Source organism: Cyprinus carpio, chromosome A3 (genome assembly GCF_018340385.1).
Source record: "Cyprinus carpio isolate SPL01 chromosome A3, ASM1834038v1, whole genome shotgun sequence".
Lineage (NCBI taxonomy): Eukaryota > Metazoa > Chordata > Actinopteri > Cypriniformes > Cyprinidae > Cyprinus > Cyprinus carpio.
In genome coordinates this window covers 36,863,458-36,871,952 of record NC_056574.1, presented here as the reverse complement: position 1 = coordinate 36,871,952, position 8,495 = coordinate 36,863,458, and the positions used below count along the sequence as shown (strand labels likewise).

Here is an 8,495-nt window from a genome sequence, read left to right as displayed (position 1 = left end):
GAGGCCGGCCTCTTCGACGTGGGACCTGAGATGAGAACGTGGCTGAGTTCTACTGAGCTGGACATTTGATGACGACACACGAAAGAAGAAGAACCTGGTTAATACGCTTTTATTGCAAAACTATACAAAAACAACAAAATACAAATGCACTTAATAAAACAATTGAATAAATGCATATTTATAAGTTAAGCACTTAACTAAAATAAGAAGGATATTAATAAAATAAATAACTAAGGCTGACTTTAATCACCTTGCTTCCATTTAATGAGATAAGCCTACTCCTCATCTGAATTAGAAAAAAGGCGCTTCTAGTCTTCAGTGATGCAAGAATGTTTGAGCATGCACGTAATCTCTGAGCAAAAGCAGAGCCAATTCATAAAAGAACAATGTATATTTAAAAGCACACATCCAGTTTTTTTGTGTGAGTGAAGGAAATCCACTTGCGAGTGGAGATTCGTGCTCGCGTATTACATGGATCACGTAACATTATGTGCTCTCGATATGTCAAATATCACGCTATAGAAACCGCCTAAAATTAAGTATAAAGAGGAGAAGAAAGCGGCCGTAGGCAGCTACACATGGCAGGATCCGCCACTGCCTGATGCAGTTAGAAATTTACTTAAAACAAGTCTATCGCAAGACATCTGGTGGTGGTGGTGGGGGGGGGTGGGGTGGATGGGGTGGTCACCTGGGCTGGCCAGCCAAATTTCAGGGGGGGGGGCCGGTGCCACCCCTGGCCACCACGTAGACACGCCTCTGTACAGGCCTATTTATGAAGTTGACTTTATTTGGTATGAGAACTAATATGGTGGTAATTAGCCTACGCTATTTCGTAATATCATTAAAGCGTTTAAATTGGCAATCCCTTTTGATAATTAAAATCTGGCAAACAATTTGGCTCTAAATGGCTAAGATCTATAAATGGGTAAGCATGGTGGTGTCCAGTAAGCGACCAACTATGACAGTGATCCAACGTGTCCTTGTATTGAATCAAAGACGGCGCCGGCAGCGGAGCTGTTTAGTCCATGTCAATTTTTTTATTCGGCAAAACTTAAGCCCTTTTGACATTTTGCCTGACGTGCTATATTAAAAAAAATCGCCTCCCAAGACAACTCATTATGGAGCTGCTGGACCTTCTCAGACCTGCGCTTGCCAGGGTAACGCGGAGGAATTTTGCTTTAAGCTCTGAAGTCCAGCTGCTTGCAGCGCTAAGTTTTTTTGCTACAGGGAGCTTCATCGAGGTCGTGGGAGAGGGCTACGGCCTAAGCAAGACCTCGGTGTGGAGGTGCGTCCACACTGTCACCAACGCCCTTCTGCGTCATGCAGGGGAATTCTGATTGTAAAGTACCTTACCATTAATATAAAAGTGTATTACATAATTTTTAGAAGTCGTTAAAAACCCATGTCCAGAAGCGGCACAAGTCGCACAACGGGATAAGGAGGGTGGATGATTAGCGAGGGATACCCGGTTCGTCTACCCGTCACAACATATCGTGTGAACATATTACCTGACGATTTGATAATTTAATTAATAGTCTATATTTTACGGATAACTATGTTAAAATAAATGTTACTGGAATAATTTGAGGAATGTTTCATTTGCATAGAATGTGTTGTCTTTCTTAACGCCGTAATGCACCTTCGCGTGAAGTGGAAAATCGATTCCTGAGCAATCGATGCCAACTTATTCAGCACCTTCACTTGGGACAGCGCCTTTGTAACGTCGAAAGTAAGAGGCAGCGTGTTAAGAAGCTTCCTAAGGGACACTTCGGGGAACACACTTAGGAACATAAACAATTTTGGTAAGATATATCTTTCGAGTCTTCTTACCGCGCTAAGAGTGAGCGTTATCGGGAAACCGGGCCCTGATCCTTAAGAGTTTCTCTTGTGGAAGGGAAGCTTGCATTTTGACTGTGTCAAGAGAAATGCCTAAGAATTCTAACGAAGTAGAAGGGCCCAGTGTTTTTTCGGCAGAGAGGGGAATGCCGACGTTGCTAAAAATTTGTTTAAGAATGCTAAGGATGGGAGATTGCGAGGATGGAAAGTCGACTAGCAAAAAATCGTCTAGTAAATGCAAAACGAAAGGAAGCTTACAGACGTTCAGCAGAATCCAACACAGAGCTTCGGAGAGAGTGTTGAATATATGCGGGCTACTTCTACAACCGAAAGTGAGCCTCACAGCGAAGTAGAATTTTGAATTCCATTTCACTCCAAAATACGGCCAATCAGAGGGGTGAATTGGCATAGTTTTAAAAGCGTCGGTAATGTCAGCTTTGGCTAACCAGGCGCCATGACCGGCTAATTTGATTAACTGGATGGCGTTATCCACCGTAGCGTAATGAAGAGAAAAAGGTGTTAAGGGAATGCATTCGTTAACGCTAGCTATGTTGGAGGAGTGTGGAGAAGACATGTCGAAGATTAGACGTTTTTTACCGGAATATTTGCGAGTTGTGATGCCGATGGAATTAATCCGAAACTGAGAAAAAGGAGGAGAAGTGAAGGGGCCGATAACATATCCTTTATTAACCTCTTTATCTAAAAGAACTGAAACTACATCAGGTTCGTGTCTGGCAGATTGCAAATTTTTTGCAACAAAAGAGGCAGAAAGATGAGAAAGGATACCCACCCAAAACCCTTGGGACAAACCGGTGATTAAATAGTCAACAAATACCGGATCGGGGTGAGAAGAGAGGTAGCTTGAAAGGTTGGGAATATTAATAGGAGTAGATGGGTGTTTATTCAAAATTTTCCGAATTGGGGCTTTCCCTCGGGGTGCAGGTTTGTACCGGCGTGGACAAACAGATTTCGGGTGTGGATCCTTGCAAACACTACAAATATGAGCAAATTTGCAATTAGGAAAAGAACAAACGGCCTCATTAAATTGAAAGCAAAGAGGTATGCTATTGAATTCAGCTGCAGTAGAGCAACCTCTGGAGTTTGAAGAAAGTCTTACGTTTTCAGGACCGTGGACAGTGGCTGGGTCATTACCAGCGAAAGCTTTAGGGCAAAATGAAGCCTTGTGACCGTGAGCGCTGCAAATGGCACAAGCTAAGCTTTTTTGGCCTCCGAAATGGCGGATGAGCAGTTCGGTGTCGGTAACTGACCAGTCTAGTCTTAAATTAAAAAGTGAGATAAAGGAGGCAGATTTCGCTGAAAAGGACTTGTGGTACTCGTAAAATAGAGTTCCCCCGTATCTTTGACTGAAGTCTGCCATCATTTGTTAGATAAAGATCTAGCTCTTCCCTTCTCTCGGGGTAGGTTTGACACAGAATGTCTCTGTAAATACTGAATGCAATGACGAATTCGCCAAATGAGAGATTGCGTTGTAAACGGGGATCGGAAGTTTTTAGAAGTACTGCCACGTCACCACAGTCAACCATTTTCCTGTCGGCAGCAGGCGAAGGAAGTAGTAAGGTAGCAAAGATTAATGTCCTTACCTTGGATGATATTGTTTCTTAGTTGGTTAGACACTGTTGCAGTGGCTGGAGGAATAAAACGCCTACCGAATGCTTGTGCTGGAGTTGCTGTGGAGAGGTTGAAGTTTGAAGAAGCCGGTGGAGCGGAGACATTTTGAAAAGGCGTCTGGATAGTGATCTGAGAAGGTGGCGAGGAAGCTGAAGTCGCTGGCATGCTCTGGTCATTACTAAATCCAGAAGGAGGAGGCCGAGACTGTGGAATAGCTGAGGAGTGTATTGCCGGATCTGCGCTGGAGTGGGAACTGGCAAAAGAATGTTCGAGGTTAGTCATTTTTGATTGTAGGTCTTTGACTGTATTAGAGAGACTTTGAACAGCAGAGATGAGCTGGAAATTCGTATCGGTGGATTCAGTGATGTGAGGTGAAGATGGTGCTCTGGCAGGTTGTGATGTTCTTTTTGCGGGAACGGGTGTAGAAGATTTAGCTGTTCTTTTCCTTCCGGTCTGTTTTGTCTGTATTGTCGATGTCGATGCTTTTGGAATCGTATGGGTAGAAACAGGGGGATTGCCCAGCGTGTTATGAGCGAGAGAAAGTAGATCTTCTTTTGAGAGACCTTGGCTAATTGGTATGCCGGCGTCTTCAAGAACTTTAGATATACTTTCCGAAGACCACTGAGCCCATGGAGAAGTCCGGCACTGTATACGCGAACTTTGGCGAGCGGTAATAGGAGATGGCAGGACGAATTCGTCGTCAGAATCAGAATAATCGCAAAGAGATTGCGAGTCTTGATACATGTTTGGTCGGCAACAGAACGCGAGCAACAGTGAAGCGTTCAGCATCTGCAAACTCAGACAAGTGTAAGCAGCACAGGTCCTTTATACTTCTATTATTAGAACGTGATTGGACAATTGAGAGGTAATAAGTGACGCTAACAATTGAGTCTTCCCGGCAGAACTTATGCTAAAGCTTCCATTTCCCTTCACTTTACAACAAATCCTTTAAATTTAAAAAAAATGATCAGAACAGAACAAGAATTACAAATATATAATTATAATGGATAAATATAATTGCAGCAGGCTATATAATAATATAGGCTTATAAACAACAACAAAAATAATAATAATTAAAAATAATTTGAATTGATACATAAGGTTGGGCTTATCTCTCTCATTTGGGACAAATCCAAACATGTTGCCCATTTGAAGCTAAACTCTTATTCATTAGGTAAAATAGGCTTTGGATTTCACATGTGTTTCAGTATCGACAGAAAAAAAAATCATCATGAGCAAAAATATGCCAAAGTGGCCCGCTGCTCGTGCCGCATGGCTCAGTGAACAACTGCTGTTTCCAATGAATATGTGCGCGTGAGGCACCAGCGCGATCAAAGTCACAATTCACAATTATTGGTCACACAGTAAAGGCATAATTCAAAAATGCAAAGTGTTAGCAGTTTGAAAAATCAAGAATAATAACAGTTAATAAGAATTATTTGTAAATGCTGGACCGTTCTTATTTCGCTCTGCAAATGGAACCTGAAGATTATTTTATATATATATAATGACTGTTTAAAAACAATAGCATGCATAAGAGCCTTTGTGTAAAGGTCTTTCTTTAATTTTTTGATGAGTAGACTGTAGCCTAAGACTATCCTATTTTTTAATGGCTTTTAAGGATGTTATAATGTATATTATAATTTTATTGTTGTTTTACGTCTTCCTTTCATTTTACAATTACATTCAGTTCACAATCCGTCCCTTTGCGCCACCTGGCGGTAGTTTCGCAAATGATTTTAACACACGACTAATTTGCAGTTAACGCCGCGGCCATGCGGCGGTGGTATTACCCATTTTGGTTGTCTACCTACTGTAGATTTTAATCCGGAGGGGAGGGAAACGATTTTAAATCAACCTCTGTTTTTAAATGAAAAAATAAAGATGCAAGAGCATGACATATATTTTAAGAAGTGGTTGCAAGCTGGGTATAAGATCAGTTGATCAGTTAGCTTACCAGGTATTCCCAGGCGGTCTCCCATCCAATTATTAACCAGGCCCGATCCTGCTTAGCTTCCGAGATCAGACGAGATCGGGCGAGCTCAGAGTGGTATGGCCGTAAGCTAGACCTGCTGTAAAAAGTGGGCTATCTAAAGAACATCCATAAAATGTTGTCCCCCAAATTAAAATTACTACACTTACTTAAAAAATGCCCCATAGTTCTCTTCCATGCCGCTTCATTTTCTTCATCCAAGTACTTTTTTATTATTTTCACTCTCAAGCTGTTCTTTCTTTGTTCCACATCCATTAACCCCAGTCCTCCCTTCTCCACTGGTCCTATTTAAGTGTTGTGTGCTATTCTTGGCGGCTTCCCATCCCATAAAAATACTAAAAAACATTTGTTTCAACCTTTTTTCTACCCACAATGGCATAGATGACACATATAAAATATACCACAATTTAGAAACCATTAAAACATTAAGAACTAAAACCTTCCCTTTCAAAGTTAATGTTCTCATTCTCCAAAAATTCAATCTTCTTTCAATCCCTCCTAAAGCTTCCTCCCACATAGTTTCTTCTGCTTCCTTTTCATCCCTCCCCATTAAAACACCTAAAATCTTTATTTCTTTCGTTTCCTTAAAAGTAAAATGTTCTGATAATAAACCGGTGCCCCTCCAAATCTCATATATACCTTTTGTCCTCATTTACTTTAGCTCCTGATCCCCTACAATACTTTTGTACAATTTGCATTGCTTTTTTCACACTCTCCAGATCTTTTAACAATAACGTTGTGTCATCCGCGTATTGAAAAATTTTACTTTCCCCTCCCTCGATGCTGATCCCTTTTATCCCCTCTTCATGTTTTACAGCCAATCCTAAAGGTTCCGCAACTAAAGAATATAAAAGAGCTGACAACGGACATCTTTGTCTTATTGATCTTGTAATTTTAAAACCCTGTGTTAAAAACCCATTTCATTTAATTTTTGTTATTGCACCTTTGTATAAGATCCTAATCCATTTCATAAAATTCTCTCCAAAACCAACTTTTTAAACTCTTTAAACTTTTTAAAACATCAAATAAAAAACCATGCTCCACCCTGTCAAAAGCTTTCTCGATATCTAAACTGATAATAAACCCATCTTTGTTCCTTTCATGTATCTTATCATATCTTTTATACTAATAGTTGTATCTGCTATGTCTCTTCCTTTCACTCCGTACACTTGGTTAGTTTTAATTATACTCGGCATGACTTCCTTCAATCTGTTGACTAAAATTTTAGATAAAATCTTTAAATCAGTATTCAGCATTGTAATCGGTTTGTAGTTCTTTAAAGCTGTCTCGTCTCCTTTTCTCTTGTATATCAATTTCATTAAACCCAGTCCCATTCTTTGATTTAATTCTCCTTTCTTAAAAACATCTACATACTTCTTTTAAAATGCTAATTAAAGAATCTTTAAAAACTATACAAAATTCCCCAAACCATCTATACCTGGACTTTTCTTTTTGTTTAATTCACTTATTGCTCTTTTTATCTCTTCTTCTCTTATCTCTTCATCACACTCTTTTTTGTCTACTTCTCCTACTGTTGCTTTTATTCGCTTCAGTAACTCCAGTTTCTCTTCTTCCCTCACCCCCTCAGTACTAAACAGGTTCTCATAGTATGCTTTTATTTATTTTAATATTTCTTCATTTGTTTCCACCACTACACCATTTTTCCTCTTATTTCTTTAATCATTCCAGCCTTCCCTCTTATTTTTTCTAGATCAAAGAAAAATTTTGTACATTTTTCGCCCTCTACAGTATATTTAGCTTTACTTCTTAGTCTTGCGCCTTCATATTTTTCCTCTTCCATTTCTTTAAATATTCCCTCCAATTCTTTTATTTTTTGTATATCTTTCCCATTCTCATTTAATTCCTTTTCCAATTTTTCTCTTATTTCTCTCTCCTTCTCCCTCTTACTTATCTGTATTAATTTGCAGTACCTTATTGGGAATTTTTTTAACTAAATATTTAACATTTTCCCACCATATCCTTTTATCTTCGCTGTACATTCCATTCTCCTTTTCTTTTTCAATAATTTCTTTAATACTTAACACATAATCCTCATTCTTCAAAACCTCTGTATTTAAAACCCATACCCCAGGCCCTCTTTTCACTGAACTCCAGTCTACTTGCATAAAAATTGGTTTATGATCACTTAAACTTGATTCTTCATATTTAATGTCACCGATAAATCCTTCAATGTTCCTTATACATAAAATAAAATCAATCCTTGTTTTACACATAAAATTCCCCACTAATTGTCTCCTTGAATATTCTTTCTTTTTTTCATTTCTTTCTCTCCATACATCAATTATATTATTTTCTTCCATTAATAATTTCAGTTCTTTTCTTCCTTTATCATTTTTAAAAACCATTCCCTCACCCATTTCTAATTTACCGAAAACAGTATTAAAAATCACCCATCATAATAACTTCTTTATGCTTCTTTAAAAAGTCTCTTAATAGACCCCTTAAAAGTTTGTAAACATTGCAACGTCTCCGGGTGGGCGGGGCTTAGCTGGAGGCAAAAAGAGGCGCGGACGCAATGTTGACAAGCGTAAACTAGCACGTTTTAGGAGGGATTTATTAAACATGGATGCAGAAGAAGGTTTGGAACTGTCCGAATATGTACAGTCACTGACTCTGCGGGACCGTGACAAAAAAAAATAATAATAAAAAAAGTGGGAGTTAGCATACATTTATCAATTAATTCAGTTGATCATTCAGTTCACTGACCAAACTGGTTATCTGACCAAAATATAATGACGAGTGGATAACATTACAGTAGCCTAATTTATTTATTTATGTATTTTTAGCTAAGCCTGGTGTAGTTCTTGTATCTTGTTCTCATTGGAAACATTTTAACCAGGTTTTGGATATTTCCTAGACAGCATATGAATTACTTTCGGGTGGTTTGGGGAATTTTGTCAAGGCTTATTGTCTAATGTAACCTATCGCTGGGCTAACTATGATTAGCAATGTGGATTATTTTAAGAGACCATTCAAAGGATGGCACACACATCTATCGCTGTATGTTTGTTTTAAC

General features: G+C 39.0%; 1 pseudogene; it reads right to left on the bottom strand.

The window, feature by feature from the left end:
* Positions 1 to 5,415: 5,415 nt before the first annotated feature.
* LOC122139118 lies at positions 5,416 to 5,529 on the bottom strand (annotated as a pseudogene).
* Between the last annotated feature and the right edge of the window lie 2,966 nt (positions 5,530 to 8,495).